This window comes from Temnothorax nylanderi, unplaced genomic scaffold, assembly GCF_030848795.1.
Source record: "Temnothorax nylanderi isolate EJ_2023f unplaced genomic scaffold, tnyl_v1.0 TNYL_tig0175_pilon, whole genome shotgun sequence".
Taxonomy (NCBI): Eukaryota; Metazoa; Arthropoda; class Insecta; order Hymenoptera; family Formicidae; genus Temnothorax; species Temnothorax nylanderi.
This window is the reverse complement of record NW_027249237.1, coordinates 268,994-292,086: the sequence shown is the minus strand read 5'-3', so window position 1 is coordinate 292,086 and position 23,093 is coordinate 268,994. Positions and strand designations below refer to the sequence as shown.

The 23,093-nt window shown below is 30.9% G+C and overlaps 1 long non-coding RNA gene across 1 annotated transcript in view; it reads left to right on the top strand.

The window, feature by feature from the left end:
- Positions 1 to 20,457, top strand: part of LOC139778198 (uncharacterized) — a 71,850-nt gene extending 51,393 nt beyond the window's left edge. The window contains exons 5-8 of the long non-coding RNA XR_011719513.1: positions 18,918 to 19,055; positions 19,307 to 19,609; positions 20,045 to 20,179; positions 20,278 to 20,457. This is a non-coding gene — a long non-coding RNA (uncharacterized lncRNA). The remainder of the gene's footprint in view (positions 1 to 18,917; positions 19,056 to 19,306; positions 19,610 to 20,044; positions 20,180 to 20,277) is intronic.
- The last annotated feature ends 2,636 nt before the right edge of the window (positions 20,458 to 23,093 follow it).

Sequence of the window (23,093 nt, the reverse complement as noted above, 5' to 3'; positions counted from 1 at the left end):
ACTGCGAACTGGGCGCGAGAGCCGAGAGTCTTATTCCCGAGCAATTATGCGCGTAAGTGATGATACACAGTGATACGCGTAATAATACCCGCGATCGCGAGCACGAAGAACGCGAGAAATTAACTCGGCCGCTAGCGCAGTCGCCTGCGTTCCTTCCGCGATAGCGGAACACGGACAAGAACACGGACAAGAACATGACTTATCCTTTCACAGATTACCGAAGAATGAAGATGATAGAGGAAAATGGTTTGAACTTATTGGTCGCACGACAAGCCGAACTAGTTCGGTTTGTAGCAAGTACTTATAATTTTTGGATTTAAATAGTTATCAAATGTCATGAATGCATAACCTTATTATAGTAATATAGTAATTTGTATTATAGTAATTTGTTTAAGGTTTTTACATATCGAGATAATTTTTCAAATTTATTGTTATTGTAAGGAGAGAAAACTAATGCAGTGTATAATAAATTGCATAATAAAATATCCTTATTTGAAAGAATCAATATTAAATACTAACATATTATTACATATTGTATAATATAAACTATAAACAAAACAAATAATTACTCAAGTTTCGTTTTTTTCTTGTTTATCCAGATGACGGAACAGGCAAGTCAGAGCGTTCTTAATTTTGATGTTCTACAGAGGGATCCATATCATAACTCATTGAACTTGAAGTACTTTCTCTGCATTAAAATGTAGTGTAATTAGAATTAGAATTATATAAAATATTACCGTTGTAAATTATTCTTGTGTAGAAAAATTCATATTTAAATAGAAAAATTTAAATAGTAACATATGTCATTATATTTTATGATATAAACAAAACGAATAATTACTCATTAAGTGTGCCTGTTCCTTTCTCTGGTCTTCCATCATTTACTGACTTTAAGATGCTTGTTATAAGTCTGATATGATTAAAAATAGAAACGGAAAAATAATTTCTTAAAACATCACAGTTGTAAATTATCCGCGTGCAGAAAAGTCAAAGTTTTACTAATGATGTATCATTACATTGTATAATATAAACAAGATGAATAATTACTCATCAAGTGCGCCTGCTTCCTGTTCTGAAGTTTGTGTATATGATTCAGAGGGTAAATTTTCGGTAGATGGATCCATAAAAGTGCTTGCTGGTCTGCATTATATGTAATTTAAAAAAAATTTTTTTTAATATTACTGTTGCAAATTATTTATACGCAGAAAAGTAAATATTAATTGTTAGTGGATATCTCATTACATTGGATAATATGAGCGAAACCAATCATCAAGTGCTTCTTCCTCTGTCGTTGGTTGAAACGATTGAGAAGGCAAATCAGGCTGATGTACAGAGGAATCCGTAATGTACGTTGAACTTGAAGCGTTTGATCTGCATTAAAATGGTACGATTAAAAATAGAAATAAAATTATTATTTAAAATATTTTTTAAATCATGTACTCATATGAAATATACTCAGTGCTTTGAGGTGGTAATATAGTTGGACAAACTCCTGGATTTAGATATCTTCTGACCTCATTTCCACGTATTTTATAATTAAAGTTACTTTCTTTGAAGTGTTTACTGCAAACACATGCACTTTTTGATTCTATTGTGCGACCAATAAATGCAAGCCACTTTGCTCTGTTCTACGATTTGAAAACGTTGCTCAACACCATTTCAATAAGATCTAATTCTATTGAAGTGCGATCACAGCACAAAGGAGGATAGATCAAATGGTTTAAGGAGAGTTTTTTTAATATTTACATGATGCTCCTAAATTTAACGCACGACGCAACGAACCGGTTTATTTATTTAGCTAATTGTAAGCAGCGGCGACAATCTATATTAATTGTTCCGTTGTTAGGTTTTGAGCTCTCGTGCTAAGCCTTACACATCAAGGGTACCCCACAGAATATGTGGTCAATGAAAAGAGATGCTTTAAAAAATAATCAAACTTTCGTCAATACGTTAATAATTATTCAATGCACTATAAAATAAATGCCCATTGTTTTGTTTAATGCATCACAAATTAATTATTAATAAATAGTCGATATATAATGGTTCATTACTTGAATCATTTAATATGGCGATACATGTATTATTCCACACTCCTGATCCGAAAATAATATGAAAATTACATTTAATTCTACGAACAATTAAACATCACCGTTGAGGTACTATTGTTGATGCGTTTTTTTTCTAGTGGTTTCCCCAGTAGGCCTATTCCACTGTCAAATAAAAAATTTACTAACTTTGTGTAGTGGGAGCGAAGTGTCCTTTGTCAATCAAACTTACGTCCCCAATTACAGTTGTATCATCAGTGATGATTCCGTCACTCACCACGTTGTCGACGTCTACATTGATCAATTAATTTATCAATTACAATTTATTTCAATTAAAGACATATAAATGTAGTAATTTTTACCTTTTAATACAGGATCTTTATTAACAGCCACACTCGGGAAGTTTTTTTTGTTTCTCTCAGTTCTATCATTAACATTATTTACGCCAGAATTCCTCTTCTTTTTCTTCTTAATGATACTAGGAACCGCATTGGGTTTAACAACTGAACCCCTAGCTCTTTGAATTATATTGTCTTTTTCAAAGTGATCCGAACATAATTTGGTACAAGTCCTTAAAACTGTTTCATCAATCTTACAAAAATCCAGCTATTTTTTCTGATATTTTTGGTCTTTCGGAAATCTGTTAAGAATAAATAAATTTAAATTTACAATTTAAACAAATACAAAAATACGAACTAAATTTTATCACATAATTCATTAGTTGCTTTCCATTTACACTCAAGTGATCTGAGTCACTCAGTTATGCTTACTTATGTTTTTTTAAGTGTTTTATTAATGATCCATTGTCTGTTATGTAAGAAATTTTTATTCCACACTTATTACATTTTGCGTCACATCCTTGTAAGTCCGTATAATGTTTCTTTAGCTTGTCTGGCAGTGTGTGATTTTTATCGGGATATAAATCGTGTTTTTTTAAGTGGATTCTTAGTGCTCTTCTTATGTATTTTTTAGGTACTCGAATTTTCTCTCCGCATTTTTGGCACTTTAATGCGCCTTTGAGTTTATCAAAATAATCATATAATCCACTGTGTTCCTTTGAGGCCATTCTGTAATACACAATAAATCTTATATTAAATGTGGTACATAAATCTGCAACAAACATTTGCACAATTGCTTATAAAAGTCGAAGACAAAAGAAAGTCTTATTTATTGGAATGTATGTAAATATATTTAAGTTACTTTAATGAAAAAAAAAACGTACATAAATGTTATAATATTTTATTTTAGTACTGTTATTTTATGCTATAACATAAAAAGCAGTGATGCAGTACCTGCAGTACAAGACAGATATAATGGAATTACCGAAAAACGCAATGTCCAAGGAGTTGTGGGATCATTTCGAAGATATAAGAGATTTAGTCGCGAAGTGTAACCATTGCGGAAGAAAAGATGAGTCAAACCACTCAGAAGTGGTTATAACTAATTTAAAAAACCATTTAAAGATTATGCATGGCATATCTAACATAAACAGTGCCATACCGTACGCCCTACGACGTTATTTCGCAAAAATACGGAATATTGAATATATATTGAGTTTAAGAAACAACATATATTTTAAAATTAGTCAAATATAAGATTGGATCAAGTAAATATTTTCTTTGTATTATTATACATATTTCTTATTTAATAGGTATAATATTAACTTAATCTTACAAAGTGTTTTGTTAGTTATCGCGAATGTTTAACTGAATGAATTAAGGAATTATTGCTACACTGAGAAAAAAAATTGTTAATTCGAAAAAAATATTTAATCCGATACGTTCAACTAAACATTTTAGTTAATTAACTAAACATTAGTTGTTTCAACAATTTATTTAGTTTCTTTAATCAAGAATTAATTAATTTAACTAATGTTTAGTTAACTAACTAAAATGTTTAGTTGAACGTATTGGACTAAATATTCTTTGGGATTAACAAAATTTTTTTTCAGTGTATTAATCTAAAATTTTATTTCAATTATCAATATTATGTCTATATAGATAGATAGATAGAAATGATACTTTATTACCCCAAGGGGTCTGAAAGGGCGTTTTGTAGGGACGTACCCAACCCTGTACAAATAACAATCTTAGTAACACACAATATTTCATATTATGTCTATATAATTTTATACATTTTTGAGGAAAATAACTGTTTCTTCTAATTAAATCAATATATTTTTTTATTTAATACATATTTATTATTTCTTACATGTTCATATATAATTACTAATCACTTATATTAATTATATTTATATATACTTTTCTTGTTACAAACAAAATAAAACGTTAGGTATCTGTTATGTATATTATCTGTCAAATATTACATAAAACGATCTTACAAATTATTGTCTGTTTTCTTCAGCCGATGCAAACCTACACCTCCTCGTAGGCGGCTATTGTCCAACTTGGTGAGTCCAAAATAATGCAACCTGTAAGAGAAACTGGTTCCGAATGATTCGGAACATATCTATACACAAAAACAGAATATGTGACAGTCGTTTCAATTGATAATATTAATTCGATGATAATGTGTACTTACTCATTTATTTGAATTTGATGTTTCTTTAAATGTTTGTTTAAATTAGAAAAATTCCACAAGTACGAAATTGTTATACCACACGTGTCACATTGTGCCTCATGTCGAGGTAAGTCTGAGTAATATTTTTTTAGCTTCTCAGGTAAAATGTGATCTTTGTCAGGATATATTTCATGTGTACTTAGCTGAGCTCTTAGAGTTCTACAATTTCTTTCTAGGAACTTCAATACTTTTGTTACATTTCCGACATTTTACTAGGAAATCGTCTAGCTCTTCAAATAACAAAATAACTTTACCTGAGCCAGGGGCGGAGTTTTTTTTTTCCTTATGAATTTTTCGAACAATTGTAACAAAATAGTTGTTTCTTTTTTGTCCCAAGGTTTATTTAATATGTTGTGGTCTAAATATTTGTCCGTCCAATTAATTTCTTCTGGCTCCACTGGCTCTTCTGCCGGCAATAGTGTCTGCAAAATAAATCTGCGCAAACAGAGATATTTTAAGAAATTTTTTTTTAAATATATCTGTTGTAAATTATCTTCGTGCATAAAAGTCAAAATTTAACTAGTCAGATGTCATAACATTGTGTGATATAAACCAAATGAATAATTACCAATCAGGTGCGTCGCTTTCTTCAATTGTACACTCACATCATTGAATTAAATTAGATGGTGGATCTTGGTTTTCACATGTTTCTGCACCTTCTGGTGAAGAGAGATCCACAGCATCACTTGAGTCTGACGTGCTTAGCCTGCATTAAAATGTAGTGTGATTAAAAATAGAAATAAAGAATTATATTATTTTTTTCACTTTTTTTAAATGTTGTGAATGTTGTTAATATAAAGTGAATTTTATTCACTTTATTTCAATGTATTTTTCTTTAAGGCTGGCGTTATTATAATAATTTTTTTCGGTTTCTACGAAGAAAAATACATAAGAAAATATAGGAATAAAACGATCCCCGAGCGGTCACGAAAACGCCCAAAGTTGTACCTTCCTTTGAATTTTTATGTAACTTCTGGAAATGTACTTACTCATGTTGTGTCTGGTTCGTTAAGTCAGGATGTATTTTTAAATGTTTTTTTAAATTTGAATAATTCCAGATGTAACTAATTATTATTTTACATTTTTTGCACTGAGCTTCATGTTTTGGTAAGTCCCAGCAATATTGCTGTAGCTCGTCAGTTAATATATAATGTATGTCGGGATAAATTCCATGATCACCTAGGTGTGCTCTTAATGGCCTTAAATTATTATGACATTGTAATCTTATTGTTCTTCTACATTTGTTGCATTTTGCTGATAAATTATGCAATTTTTTGAAGTGATTCCATAAGACACTGCTTCTTTCTTTTTCACTCAATCTTGTCCTGTGTTACAGAATGTCTGATACTAAATGTGGTTTATGTATAAATACGAATATATGTATACGAGGGTCGGTACGAAAGTAATGCCTTCCAATTTTTTTCTTTCGAATCTAGCGTTATAGAAAATTTCGCGTTTTATTGAGTTATTACTTGAAATCTTTAGTTGCATTATGTTGAGTGGTGTTGTGATCAGTTACGTTAGTGTGTTACACAAACAGTTCAAATTGGTGTGTGTTTTAAATACACGTGACAGATAAGAGCAGTGAATGAATTTCTTACCGTAGAAAAAGTGAATCCTATTGAAATCCACTCGCATTTTAGAAATGGTGCAAGAACTTGGTGCAAGTCTGGAATTATACATATATAGTATGATTAATGAAAGAGACAATGTGCGATAAAAAACGTGATGTCTAACATTGTAAAACCATGATTGACCGTGGCACTTTATTTATTTTAATCGAAATATCAAAATGAAGATATGTGGCGAGACTTGTATTTTCTTTTTACATTTATCACATTTTACTACTAAATCTTCTATATGTTTAAAGTGGTCCCATAAAACTGGTTCTGAATGATTCGGAACATATCTATACACAAAAACAGAATATGTGACAGTCGTTTCAATTGATAATATTAATTCGATGATAATGTATACTTACTCATTTATTTGACTTTAATGCTTCTTTAAATGTTTGTTTAAATTAGAAAAATTCCACAAGTACGAAATTGTTATACCACACGTGTCACATTGTGCCTCATGTCGAGGTAAGTCTGAGTAATATTTTTTTAGCTTCTCAGGTAAAATGTGATATTTGTCAGGATATATTTCATATGTACTTAGATGAGCTTTTAGAGTTCTACAATTTCTTGTAGGAACTTCAATACTTTTGTTACATTTCCTACATTTTACTAGGAAATCGTCTAGCTCTTCAAAATAACTCCATAATATGTTACGTTTAATCATTATATCCGTCCTGTATAACAGAATGTCTGATATTAAATGTGGTATAAAAAGTGCCTCAACAAACGTTTGTAAAATTGTTCACAGAGGTTGAGGTTGATATAAAAATTGAATATGTAGATATAAGTAATAACAAGAAATGTGAATATGAGCGATTCAAATTTATTCCAAATTGCATGTGAAATAATTGAAAGATTATTATTATTACGATTGGATAAGCACATTTAGAATTAAAATTGCAAATAATTGTTATATTAATGATAAGAACCTTTGCCGCTCAAATTCCTTTAGCTGTTGTGTTTTATTATTATACATTTATTTTATAACCCCTGTTATTTTAATAAATTGTTGAATGTATACTTACTTATGTTTACTCTTTAAATGTCGTCTTAACATGTGAAAATCCTTTATATAAGATATTTTTTCCTCACATTTACGACATTTTGCCATATATTTTCCTAAATCCGAATAATAGTTTTGTAGCTCATCAGGTAATTTGTATTCATTGAGAAATATTCCATGCGTGCGTAAATGTATTTTTGTTTTCCGTATTAAGTGACACTCACGAGATACTGCAATTTCTTGTTTACATTTTTTGCACTTTACCGCTAAATTATTTTTTAATCGATTGACATGATCCCACAGCTCACTGCCTTGCTTCAGTGCCATTTCATGTTTTAATAGAAATACTTTGAGAAAAAAAAACACAAAGATTTTAATGAGTTAATTGCGTTGTTATATTATCGTTGACGATAACATAAAATAAAATTTATAACATTTTATAACATATTTTATAATATTTATATATACGTCTTTCTTTATTAACTCATTCTGGTCACTAGAGGTCAGAATAACCCCAAGAATGTTTCAAAGCAGAATTACACTAATTTCTAATTTTTCACTTTTCAATAAACACGCCTTTCTTACAGAATTTCTTGTTCATTTTTTTTCCAGAAAATTATCTACTTTGTATTGCAAAATAAATACCTTTTTTGAAACGCACACTGCCGTACTATTTTTTTCCAAAAAGTGTCACAGCTCATGAGTACAGTTATAAATTTCAAGATTAATATGACAAATCAGGAATATATAAACCATATATTGTAATAAATTTAAGTTTCTTTGATTAATTGTAAGTTAAAGAAAATATATATGAATTGTTTTCTTAAATATCGATTATCTTATTAATTAATATGTGTCTATTTCTTGTTTTACAATTTATTTCTGTATATCAATGTCGAATAAATATAAACGCAATATCCATAATATGTTTCAATAATAATTTTGTGTGTGTATAAGAATTATATTATTATACTAGCTGGTTACCCGGGCTTCGCCCGGGAGTCGTTTTTCTTCAAACAACTTTATTTGTGTTTCAATATCCTTAATCGAAGAAAATTTCCTTATCAGTTCGGATACCGATTCCCAAAAAAATCGGTAACGAAAAATTATACACTTTATAGCACTCCCCGGGAAATTCTACCCCTGTTTCATATACAATTCTTTGAGATTCGGTAAATTAATTCCCGAAAAATTGGAAAAATTTCGGTACCGATTCCCAAAAAAATCGGTAACGAAAAATTATACACTTTATAGCACTCCCCGGGAAATTCTACCCCTATTTCATATACAATTCTTTGAGATTCGGTAAATTATTTCCCGAAAAATTGGAAAATTTTCGGATACCGGTTTCCAAAAAGATCGGTAACGAAAAATTATACACTTTATGACACTCCTCGGAAAATTCTACCCCTGTTTTATATACAATTCTTTAAGATTCGGTCAATTATTTCCCGAAAAATTGGAAAAATTTCGGATACCGGTTTCCAAAAAGATCGGTAACGAAAAACTATACACTCTATAACACTCCCCGGAAAATTCTACCCCTATTTCATATACTTTTGGTAAAAATTCGGTTCAGGGGTTTGAGCTGGGCGTTGATAAGTGAGTCAGTGAGTCTCAGTGAGTCAGTGAGTCAGTCAGGACATCTTCCTTTATATATATAGATACCTACTCAGTTTTTTGAAAACGTGTTGGACAAGCTCCTGGTTTTATGTAGCGTCTTATATCATTCTTATATATTTTGTAGAGAAAGTCGTCTTCTTTAAAATGCTTGCTGCATATAGAACTTGTTCGACTTATTGGGTGCCCAATCTATTTGATCCATTTTTCTTTCATTACTTCATCTGTTGGCATTCTTAAAAATAATAAATAACATTTTAAAAAGTTAGTTAAAAATAGTTATAAAATAATTATAGTTTAACCTATAAACTTTTGTAAAAAATAAAATTTTTTACATATAGTCACCTATGAAAGGATACGTCATCTTCTTGGCCGTATTCTAGCTTGCAAATGCAACAATATCAATAGATAAAAGTAATAATTACTTACAAAAATCTATTATTACTCTTTTTCGTTATAAAAAAAGGCGGTTTCAGGCATTTTTATTAAGTCATCTACTTCGCTTTCATCAATTGAGACAATATCGTCAAAGTCTTCTTCCCTCGAGCTTGAAGAACTTGATGCAAGTCTGGAATTATACATATATAGTATGATTAATGAAAGAGACAACGTGCGATAAAAATTACCATGTACTCATATGAAATATACCTACTCAGTTCTTTGTCGACACGTGATGGACAAACTCCTTCTTTTAAGTATCGTCTTACGCCATTTCCATGTGTTTTGTAAAAAAAATCAGTTTTTTTAAAATGTTTACTGCAAACGGAACTCGTTCGGCTTGTCGGGTGCCCAATAAATTTTACCCATTTTTCTTTTTGTTCTTCATCTTTTGGCATTCTTAAAAATAATTAATAACATTTTAAAAAGTTAGTTAAAAATAGTTATAAAATAATTATAGTTTAACCTATAAACTTTTGTAAAAAATAAAATTTGTTACATATAGTCACCTATGAAAGGATACGTCATCTTCTTGGCCGTATTCTAGCTTGCAAATGCAACAATATCAATAGATAAAAGTAATAATTACTTACAAAAATCTATTATTACTCTTTTTCGTTATAAAAAAAGGCGGTTTCAGGCATTTTTATTAAGTCATCTACTTCGCTTTGGGACATTTTGGCCATTTAAATACCTGAAATGTAAGAAGAATTAATAAATAAAGATTTTTTTACGCAAAAATAATCGCGTTGACTCTCGGCTAGATTTAATTTTTACTCACCGAAATGATTATTTTTTCCTTCCCGGATGCTTCTTCGCTATGTGCTTTTGTAAATTCTCATTTCTTGCGTAGGGGTAAGCCTCATTCGGAGGACAATATTCGCACAAAAATTTTTTTTTCTTTTCATGTTCCTGTTTTATATGTCGTTTTAAATTTGACGGGTCTGTGTATTTCTTGGGACATGTTGGACATTTAAATACCTGAAATCAAAATAGAAATCAAAAGATACTGTAGCGTTTCGCGCCAAGTATATTTTTTCTAAGATCTATTTATATGTATATTTTCTAAGTTTTACTTTTTTTTTCTCCTTCCGAGTCCGCCGACTCTTCCGAGGAACTATCTGTAAAAAAAATCATATGTATTTGTTTCTGTTGAAATTTATATATATATCTAACTTGTATCTATACTGGATACACTCTATGCCTTTTATGTACATGCACCCTATCGCACTTCATCTATGGGAGCTTCTGGCCGATATTCATAGTCGGTTCTTATAGTCTAATAATAGAAAAATGTAACTAATGGACTAATTGTAAGGAGAGGGTCCCGTTTGCCTACATTTCCGATTGCTAACAGCTTTATTTGCCCAGAACATTTTGCTGACAGCTTTGTTTGCCGACATTTTTGATTGCCTACAGAGCGATTGCTCACAAGCCTTATTACGCACATATAATAATTAGAAATACGAAAGTATGCGTTTGTGCACATGGCCTTATTACGCACAAACACATTGCACACATAAGTTTATTGCACACATGCAGATTGCGCACATGACATTAATGCGCACACACACATTGCACACATGGCCATATTGCACACATAAAATTGAGATATCACAGTTTTAAGGAATATTTGTACATATAAGTCAATATTTAATTAGTTGTGAATATTATTACGTTGTTATTACGTTGAATATTATTACCATGTACTCATATGAAATATACCTACTCAGTGCTTTGTAGACGTGTTGGACAAACTCCTGCTTTCAGGTACCGTCTTACGTCATTTTTATATAATTTATAAAAAAATCATTTTCTTTAAAATGTTTACTGCAAACCGAATTATTTGGGGTTTTTGTGCCGTTTTAAATTTGAGGAGTCTGTGTACACCCTGGGACATATTGGACATTTAAATACCTGAAATGTAAGAAGAATTAATAAATAAAGATTTTTTTACGCACAAATAATCGCGTTGACTCTCGGCTAGATTTAATTTTTACTCACCGAATTACTCACCGATTGTCCTAAGATAAGAAATTATGATAAGAAATATTCTTTGTCCTATGATAAGAAATATCATTGTCCTATGATAAGAAATTATACTTTTAAAAGATAAGTACATAATATAAATATACACTGGCTTAAGACGTATGAAATGTAGTAGATGTATGTAATGTCTGTTTGCTTCTCTCGATGTCACACCTCCTCATATGCGGCTATTACCCAATTTGGTGAGTCTGGTATAACAGAATCCGCAAAAGCCACAGAAGAGATTGGTCCTAAGTTATCCAGGACGGCGCCTTCTTCTGCTTCTGCTTCTTTAGGCGAAGAAGGCAGTTCCTCGTGTGGAGGTTGTGAGATACCAGGAACATTTCTGTTTACGGCACAATTGAAAACAATACATGCAATGGTCATTTTAATTATGATAACTTAATTATGATTTATTTTGCAATTTTTAATAAGTTCTTGAATGTGTACTTACATATCTGGAGACTGTATTGTTTTGTGTGTTTTTAAATGTTTGTGTAAATCGGAGTAATTCCATATACATGAAAATACTTTCCCATATGTATTACATTGCGCCATATGTTCTGGCAAGTCGGTGTAATGTCTTTGTAACCTATTTGGTAGTGTGTACTTTTTATCAGGAAAAATTTTATGTACTCTACCTAAATGTACTCTCATCGTACCAATCAGTAAGGTTTTGTGGGATACTTGTATGTTTTCTGGACATTTGTCACATTTTACTACCAAATTTCCTAATTGTTTGAAGTAATCCCAAAGAATACTTTTTTTTGAAATGCCATTCCATTTCGATGTCATTATATCCGTCCTGCAAAATGTCCTTACAAAATGTGGTATAAAAATTGCCTCAACAAATGTTTGCAAAATTGTTCACAGAGATCGAAGGGAGAAGAATACTTTATTTATTGGGATGTATGTAAATACGGATATATAATTTTAATTTGTTCAGGTTGTATTAGGTGGAATAATTATTGCCATACCCGCATGAAATATTTAGCTACTGTACAAAAACAATTAAATGCATATAAACACAAATTATGTTATGAGGAAAATTAATTTAGTCACTTTGATGAATATTTTGCTGCATAAACACAATATTTAGTTAATAGACCTGATTCAATAAAATGTATTTATTGTCAATTCCATTACACCATACTTTCCGCGGAAATAAATAATTTATTATGTTAAACAAATGACATAGTTGAACAGATCAAGTGGAATGTTCACGTTATTGCACTAAGAAAAAAAAAAGTTAAATTAAAAAAAATTGGTTTTATCCAACTATATGCGGCGGTCACGGGCTGTCAAGCAAATATTTGTTACTCTGCAAAAATATGATGTCTCAGTAAATACAATATTTAATTTATATCAAAAGAAATATTTAGTTGGTTTAACAAGATTGAATTATGTTTAAATACATATAAAATCAATTGTACAACTTTGTTTATTTAATTAAATGACAGTTAATTTAATATATTTTAATTATATACATAATTATACAAGACAGATATTAATTTCATTCAAATAAATAAATTATTTATTAAACAATATTTAATGTAATATAAAATAATTATTGTATAAACTGTCGCGAATATAAAATTAAATAAAATCAAGATTTGTTTTTTTTATATCAATGTAATATTTTATTTCAAATATATATTGAGTTTAAGAAACAACATATTATTTAAAATTAGTCAAATATAAGATTGGATCAAGTAAATATTTTCTTTGTATTATTATACATATTTCTTATTTAATAGGTATAATATTAACTTAATCTTACAAAGTATTTTGTTAGTTATCGCGAATGTTTAACTGAATGAATTAAGGAATTATTGCTACACTGAGAAAAAAAATTGTTAATTCGAAAAAAATATTTAATCCGATACGTTCAACTAAACATTTTAGTTAATTAACTAAACATTAGTTGAATTAATTATTCTTTGGGATTAATAAATTTTTTTCTCAGTGTATTAATCTAAAATTTTATTTCAATTATCAATATTATGTCTATATAATTTTATACATTTTTGAGGAAAATCACTGTTTCTTCTAATTAAATTAATATATTTTTTTATTTAATACATATTTATTATTTCTTACATGTTCATATATAATTACTAATCACTTATATTAATTATATTTATATGTATATACTTTTCTTGTTACAAACAAAATAAAACGTTAGATATCTGTTATGTATATTATCTGTCAAATATTACATAAAACGATCTTACAAATTATTGTCTGTTTTCTTCAGCCGATGCAAACCTACACCTCCTCGTAGGCGGCTATTGTCCAACTTGGTGAGTCCAAAATAATGCAACCCGTAAGAGAAACTGGTTCTGAATGATTCGGAACATATCTATATACAAAAACAGAATATGTGACAGTCGTTTCAATTGATAATATTAATTCGATGATAATGTGTACTTACTCATTTATTTGACTTTGATGCTTCTTTAAATGTTTGTTTAAATTAGAAAAATTCCACAAGTACGAAATTGTTATACCACACGTTTTACATTGTGCCTCATGTCGAGGCTTGTCTGAGTAATATTTTTGTAGCTTCTCAGGTAAAATGTGATCTTTGTCAGGATATATTTTATGTGTACTTAGATGAGCTCTTAGAGTTCTACAATTTCTTGTAGGAACTTCAATACTTTTGTTACATTTCCGACATTTTACTAGGAAATCGTCTAGCTCTTCAAAATAATTCCATAATATGTTACGTTTAATCATTATATCCATCCTGTATAACAGAATGTTTGATATTAAATGTGGTATAAAAAGTGCCTCAACAAACATTTGCAAAATTGTTCACAGAGGTTGAGGTTGATATAAAAATTGAATATGTAGGTATAAGTAATAACAAGAAATGTGAATATGAGCGATTCAAATTTATTCCAAATTGCATGTGAAATAATTGAAAGATTACACAGGCACACAAAAAAAAGTGTCTTGGCCGAGACACTACACTAGTGTATTCCCATGTACTTTTTCCCGCTGAATCCGAATCCGAAGTCAGAATTGTCAGATTGGCTAAAATTTATGAGATAACCACAAAAAAATGCTCAAAAACACGAATTAAAGGCAAAAAAAATTGTTTTGGCCGAGACACTACACTACTGTATTCCCATGTATTTTTTCCCGCTGAATACGAATCCGAAGTTACGATACGTCATAATATTGAACCAGTCTGTCAGTTTTAACTTCGGATTCGTATTCAGCGGGAAAAAATACATGGGAATACAGTAGTGTAGTGTCTCGGCCAAAACAATTTTTTTTTGCCTTTAATTCGTGTTTTTGAGCATTTTTTTGTGCTTATCGCATAAATTTTAGCCAATCTGACAATTCTGACTTCGGATTCGGATTCAGCGGGAAAAATTACATGGGAATACACTAGTGTAGTGTCTCGGCCAAGACACTTTTTTTTGTGTGCCTGTGTTATTATTATTACGATTGGATAAACACATTTAGTTAATTATATTAAGTGCAACTCCTTCCTCTGCCATGACTTGTTCAATTGACGGAAAGCAGGACAAATCCAGTAATTCTTGTTCCGTAGAGGAATGCGTAATATTTCCTATTGAGGAAGTGTCTAGTCTGCATCGAAATTTGGTGTGATTAAAAATAGAAATGGAAGAGTAATTATTAAAAATATAACAGTTTTAAGTTATTTCTTTAGTTCAGCATTTTAATGTAGCAAAGTCAATATTTAACTAATTGGATATATAATTACGTTGTATTATATGAGCCAAAGCAATCAAATGCGCCTGCTGTCTCTGTCGCTTGTTCAAACGCTTGTTGAAAGCAGGGTAAATTATATGGTTCTTCATTTTCATATTCGACAGAACGATCCACAGTAGAATCGGTTGAATTTGAAGCGTTTGATCTGCATTAAAATGTGGTATGATTGAAAATAGAAATCATTGGATGTTGTATTAGTAGGTGAGGTTTCGATATCTTCTGGATTTCATTATTTAATAAATTGGATTGCTCATCGGATGCAATAAAACCTGATTTTAAATTATCTGGCCTAGGAAAAATGTAAAAAAGTATGTCTAGACATAATAATAATTTCTTTTCTTTGAGTATCAATTTAATTTGGTAGAATTTTTATGATGGTATTAAATAGTAAAATATATGGCGTGCCGTATACGCACACACACAAAAATATCATTCTAGTGCTAAGAAAACCAATTACTCAGTTTTCTCTTCTTTTAAGTAACGATGATCTTTACAAAAAATGTTTTCTTGATAATATTACTTAAAATAAATAATATTCTAAATTCTAATTATTCAGTTCTTCAGTTAAGAATATAAAATTAAAACAAAAATTTGATTTACTAATTATTTTGATAGGAGAAGTCAAGGCTATGAGGGTCAGACGCAGATCACAGTGCGTAATATCAGAAATAGCTGATTTATTCGTCGTTTTGATACATTACATCGATCCGTACGTTTTGGCTCAGCTTTGAGCCATCTTCAGCGGTAGTTACAGAAGTTAAGTTACACGTTCTCCGTATGGTGAGTTTACTGATTCAAAGTATCAGAAACATAGACCAATTGATCCATATCTGTAAATTTGTTCAATTAATGTTGAGATATTAAAAGATCCCTTAGGAAACTCACCATTCGGTCTGAAAAACGTGGAATACAGAGCCATGTACATAATGAATACTCTCTGCGAGAAGACTTGACGATCTTGTCGACACGACACACAATGATATGAAAGGTCTTGCAAGAAGAGGCATGTCGTAGGTCAACACACCGGCGAGGATTATAACAAAGCACGATTTGACACCGTCACAATATTGCATGTATACCAATAGTAAAACCCCGATTTGCCAACGACCAAAGTTCATGAGCATGGATTACAATTTGCTCAAAACCGTGACATATGCATGATGCAAAAAATCCGTGTCATTTTGAGACGGTGTCAAATCGTGCTTTGTTATAATCCTCGCCGGTGTGTTGACCTACGACATGCCTCTTCTTGTAAGACCTTCCATATCGTTGCTGTGCATGTGTCGTGTCGATAAGATCGTCAAGTCTTCTCGCAGAGAGTATTCATTATGTACATGGCTCTGTATTCCACGTTATTCAGACCGAATGGTGAGTTTCCTAAGGAATCTTTTTAATATCTCAACATTAATTGAAAAAATTTACAGATATAGATCAATTGGTCTATGTTTCTGATACTTTGAATCGGTAAACTCACCATACGGTACGGAGAACGTGTAACTTAATTTCTGTAACTGCCGCTGAAGATGGCTCAAAACTGAGCCGAAACGTACGGATCGATGTAATGTATCAAAACGACGAATAAATCAGTTATTTCTGATATTACGCACTGTGATCTGCCTCTGACCCTCATAGCCTTGACTTCTCCTATTTTATAATCTCGAGGGTCCTCATATTACTTTATTTATTATTTTGACTTTTCTTTGATAAAATTTTATTATGTTCTTTGAAGGAGTATAAAGTCTTCTTTCGAGTACATGATAAAGACTCTTTCTAAAATTTGTATATTTTAAGACTATTATCAAGAAAATATTTTTTCTTAAAGACAACCGTTACTTACTAAAAGAAAAAAAGTAAATTGAGTAATCGCTTTTTTAAGCAGTACAATTGATATTTTCCTGTGTATGCATGTACACACGTATGTACATACGTACGCACAAAAAATTTTTCTATGTTCTTAGAAAATTTTATTTCTATTTAAAAAAGGCGAGAAACTATCATCGCTCAGGACGGGGGCCCGGCGTTACGCGCCGCTCGTGCGTAATCATCGCCGCTTGTAGAAAACAACTAGGCCAGTCATATTAGACTAATTTAGGGGGTTAACCTTCCAATTAATCTTCCCAGGTTGCAACCACCATGAATCGCTTTGATTTGAGGTGCTGTAAGTGGGATTTATTTTGCTTCGCATGCGCAATGCGCATTAAAAAGTTATTAACAATATTATCAACAAAAAACGCGACTTTTTTTTATTTTTTCTCAAATATCTCGAAAACTAAGCAAGATAGGGTAACTAACTATACGTACCTTTTTTGTAAAGCGTAAAATTATCTACAATAATGATCTGAACAACATTTATCGTCAAGTCAGTCGTTTAGCTTGCACGCGCCGTCAAAGTCCGAGACTCGGATCCCGAAAACCCTCGATTTCATCGTTTTTTTGATGTTGCGTCGGTGATTTTTTTCCGTCATTTAAAATGGAATTAAAAATTCCCAAAAAATCACACATCATCTGAGAACTACAAAGAATACTTTTCAGGGTGTAACCGATTTTTTAGACCCTTTTTCTTTAGTTTGTAGCTATGTAAGCAAAAAATTTTGATTTTTTGGAATAGTCTTTGTTTTTCGCTGTTTTTAGGCCTTAGAATTTATTTGAGACGAATTTTATCGTATGCATCTTGTTGTGGACGAAATTTGCAACAAAAAAGGACCCTTGTATTTTTTTCGTACGACGAGCGCTGATTTTTTTATTGACACGCAAAGTTATCCAATATTGCGCACAGGTCGGATAACGCTTGTTTTACACTAAAATAATTATTTTTTATTAAAATTTTCGTAATTTTTCGCATTATTATTGAATCATATTGCAAAGCCAACACATTCTCTCACTTTTACTTATTTATTAACAAATTGTTTATTTAAAAATTATTATAAACAATTAGAAAAACATGTTATATTCGTTGTACTCGTCGTCTCATTTCAACTCGAAAAATGTTTTTAAAAAATTTATTCATATTATTTATAACATTTATTCAAACATACAGTGCATCTTTTGACTATTTTTCACACCATCTCTGACAGGCCAATGGTGCGTTTTTTTGTGGTTTTCCCAGTAGGCCTAATCTACAAGCATTGAAGATATGTCCTTTCTATGTGATAATTATTTGGACATTGCTTGGATATTAAAATTATCCAACACGCAGATGTTGATGAAAATTAACATCTGCCTCAAGATAGTCAAAAAGTCGTACATTTTTCAGTAAATTCGTTTTTTTTTTTTTTTTAAAGAAATGGAAAATGCTATTTTTCTATCGTAAAAAAAATTTGCCATTTTTCCTCGTTGGAAAATTGCGCTCATGGTGTCACAGCCAGTAAAAGCATGAGCGAAAGAAATTGTCTCTTTCTTTGCTGCGTTTCCTTCTGATGAACACACGATATATAGCGTTTTTCCTCGCCCATGTTTGAAAAAATGTATATTTAAATCCGAAACGGCTTTGCAATATGATTTGTCAATACATTTAAATTAATCTGTAATTCAATATAGATATTAATTTTATAAATACTTAAAATGTGTTATTAAATTTTTAGAAAAAAATTAAAATTAAAGTTAATTAAAAAGTGCATGCTTCGTAAAAAATACCTCTCCTTGAACATTACATACATCTGCTACTAGATTCTTCCAACTAGAAAGGAAACCTGCTCGCAGTCCTATTTGAGGAATTAATTCTTTTATTAATTCCTCATTTAATGCTAATAATCTTTTCATGCTATTTATTTTTTGACCTAAGAAAAATGAAAGACATAAAAGGAACCACTTGAATCGCACCATATATAATTCCAGATCCGCACCCAGTACTTCTACATCAATGAGTAACGACAATTTGCATAGGGTTATACAACATCGAAGTGAAACAGAAACTACCGAACAGACGATACGGCCTGAACAACAAACAGGAATAGCATCAGGCTCTAATAACGAGTAATTATTTTCTTTTCTTGTATTGCGCAAAGTGTACAAATTGACTTCAAAAATTAAATATTTACATATTAATTTGTAAACATATATTGCACTGTGTGAAAAAATTATTGCACGGTACGCGGTAACCAGTAACTAGACATTTATTTATTGTCAAACTTTTTTTCTGATATTTCCTATGCCAATAGAAACATGATCATTTTTTGCGAAATATCTGCTTTCTTGTGTAATTTTACTAAAATTTGTATTATTAGTACTTGTGTACTAGTACACTGTACAGACTGAACCCATCATGAAAAAACCCCGACCCCGAAAGAAGGAGTTTGTCCATCACGTCTACAAAGGACCGAACGTCCCTGTTTCACCTCGGTGAGGTGCCAAATAATAATACAAAGAAAGAAAGAGGATCAGAAATCGGAAACGCAACTTAACTAGGCCCCTGGAGATTTCGCAATCGCCTCCCTGGACCGTCCTCGGGTGCGAAACCCGCGCCTTGTAACGACGGCGAGGACGCTGCCACGATGCAGCGAAACTGCAATGTCACAGTATATGCAACTGTATGTACCTACATCGTAAGCCACAAGAATGAATACTAAAGTCAAGACAACGCGATTATTGTTGTTTTGAAATATTTAATACTTTATAAAATAAATTAATTTCGAATATGTTTTTTGCATTCTGACTAATTTTGACGAATGTGCTGTCATCGCACACTGAATCTAGTAATTCAATAATAAAATTAACTTTATTTGTTACTAAAAAAAAGATGTAAAGCAGTTTCTTGCAATTATTTCATGCCAATAAATTTTGCATCTTGGAAGGAATTATGTAATTCTATTTATGAGCCAATTTATAAATTTAAAATTGTTTTATGTATTTCTTACATATTTTGTTTATTGAAAAAGAGACTTTATATTTCTGATAGTTTTCGGTTGCATGCGAAGTATTTTATAGTTTATGGTCGTAAGTAATGAAATTTCTCAATCTTTTAGTATTTTGCGCTGGAATTGTATCTAAGACAGAGCAATGTCTTTGAATCCCGAATGAAATAGCTACGAAAGATACGTGACACTCAATACAATTTGTATCGGATCGCCCCGTTTTCTCTCGGAGGACATGGGAGAATGGTCGAGTACAAAATTCACAACACGATCTCCTTTATAGTGTCGATCCTGAGAGAGCCATTCGTATTAAAGATGCATAATTCCCTTGCGTTGTTTTTCAGGATTCATTCGCAAACAGAAGGCAAAAGCATTCTGCGCGCAAAAATGACTACTGACGTCAAACGCGGACAACGTTGCAAACAAGTAAATATTTTTACCTCTCTCTGCTTCACACAATTTACGAGCCAAGATTACAATAACAAAACATCAAGAATTATAAGTTTACTAAAATCATAAACTGTTGTAATCTGTGATTAAAAAATATAATACCTAATTTACATTTAAAAAATAAAGTGTTACAATATATTATTATGCAATAATAAAGGATATTGATTAATTACATACATTAATAAAGGTAAATATTTATCTTAATACACTCTAATAAGATAAAAATGTATACTAAAACATACTGTAAATTGTATTAAATCGGTTAACATTAATTGTAAGATAAACGATACATTTTTCAATTATATAATAAATGTTGACATTACTAAGAAAATATTTTTCAAGAATCATTATTCCTTCTATCTCATAAATGTTGGCTTGTTTAACTTACTGCGATTTATTAAATATGCTCCGTCATCTGACTAAGGCCATATAGATGATAGATATTAATCTGTTTTTTGATAAAGATATATATGCTTTTAATAAAAACATATTTCTATCTAGAAATTTAATTTAACCGTTTCATAAGAAACATGAGATGACTTTTTTAATGTACATAGATTATCCTCGCGAAGACGTATAAGAGTCACGGTCATTTACACATTATGATCTTTCTACTATCGCTAATACCGGGCAGATTGAATTCATCCTATCTCTTACACCACGCAGCTCGTTTTCCATCGACATTCTAGTCGAGCACCTACCGAATACGAAGAAAGAAATCCTCGTAAAATTTTAGTGACCCTATAAACGTGAATGCTATCTCACAAATTTGTATGCTCGCGTCTCGTCGGCTCGTTTTCGAAAGTCTGAATATCAAAGAAGTTACAAAGTACCTTTTTACCGAAAAACTCGTCTTTTTTTTCTTAACGATTATTTCATGGAATTAAAACGTTCCATGATCTACCATTTCATGTCAGAATTCACTTTATCGAATCATCACCTATGTTCCTTTCTTCTAAAATATATTTTTAATATTTTAGTATATCAATTTTCTCATTGTTCAAGTATGATATAATCTTAAAGCGATATTTTTCATAGTAATTTGACATTTTATTAGTATTTTCTTCTATTTCATTGTTTTCGCCTTATTAAAAGATGAATTAATCATCATCATACATAATGTGTTCTTAGGGGGGATTACAGAGTATCTTTAATAAAACACAATGTCAATGGAATTAACCAAGCTAGTATTTACGAAATAGAAGGCACAATAATTCTTGAAAAATATTTTCTTAGTAATGCCAGCAATTATTATTTAATCGAATATAAAAATTGATTGTTTATCTTACAAATGTCAACTAATTTAATTTATTATATAATATTATTAGAAATGTTAAAGGCATTCACATTATTAGCCATATTTTTACGTAATTGTTATCTTATTTTTATACAGTATTATGTCTTTCGTATACGATCATCTTTTTCGTAACCGATATCAAAACAATATATGATAAAAAGCTTTTGTTCAATTTTATTAACTAAATAGTAGAGGTATTTGCTCGAGGTCATATGAAAGAATGAAAAATTTCTCGGAAATATTCTCGATACGGTCCGCGGTAAAAATGGAAAATAGCTAAATGGCATTCAGCGGATGGGCTTTCCGTCGAATCGGATAAGATTGATTCAAGCCGGCGGATTTTTGCTGGGAGGATCAGAAATCGGCTTAAACCCTAATACCCAGCTCGTTTCGATGAAGAGTGCAAAGTGTGGTACGTGCCTTGCGAGAGAGGCAACCTAAGCATCCTGAAAGGATTCTAGGATCACGAGAGCTGATACGTTTTCGGATCTTTGTGACAGGACTAGAGAACGACAACAGAGCTCGATATAACTTTACTGGAAGATTTCGACTATAAAGAAGTATAGGTGCATTATCGTTTTTAAAATAAAAAATTCTATTAAAAGTATTTAAACTTCCTAATATTAAATAGGGACTTCAAACAATATTTTTTTTATTAAAAAATAGAAAAGATTAAAATGGCACCTCATACTTTATTATATACAAAAATAAAAATGAAAATTAAGAATTAATCATATTGTTAAAAAGGATGATTACTTTCGGGATTCGTTAGAATTCCACACATAAATTCCAGAATTACTTAGAGGAGTTAACTGAAACTTTTCTTCTTTCGTGTAATCTTTAAATTATAAAAGTAATAAGAAATTTTAAATTATAAATAGATGTTGTAAGAATGATTATTTCTAAATAACATTGCATATTTTCTTTAAAAAATTTTTTGCAATTAAGTATTTCTAACTCAACTTGCCTGTTGGATTGGTTACAAACATCGCCGAGTAATTTTCCGACATGAAGCAAGCTCAGTGCCTGTGAATCATGTTCCATCTCCCATAAGGTTCTATGAACCGATAGAGGATTTTGAAACGTGACCTGATTCCGTCATAGTCCCAGGATGCAATCATCGTTTGATCGCAAACGGGCGGATCGGGGAAGGATTGCAAGAGGAATGGACGAAGGATAGTGATATGGGGATAATGGAGAAGGAGTTTTAGTCGGAATTGGGGGTGGTGTGTAGAGCAACAATCACGAACGATTGAATCGATCTCGTGAGAGAAGCCTACGAGCATTGTATCTTCGATTCTTTCGCGCGATACACTGCAAATCCAAGTGTGTTATTTTTACACGCATAAACGTGTAAAAATGACACAATTAGACTGAATAAGCTCTTTTTACATGTTTCTTTATGTGTTAAAT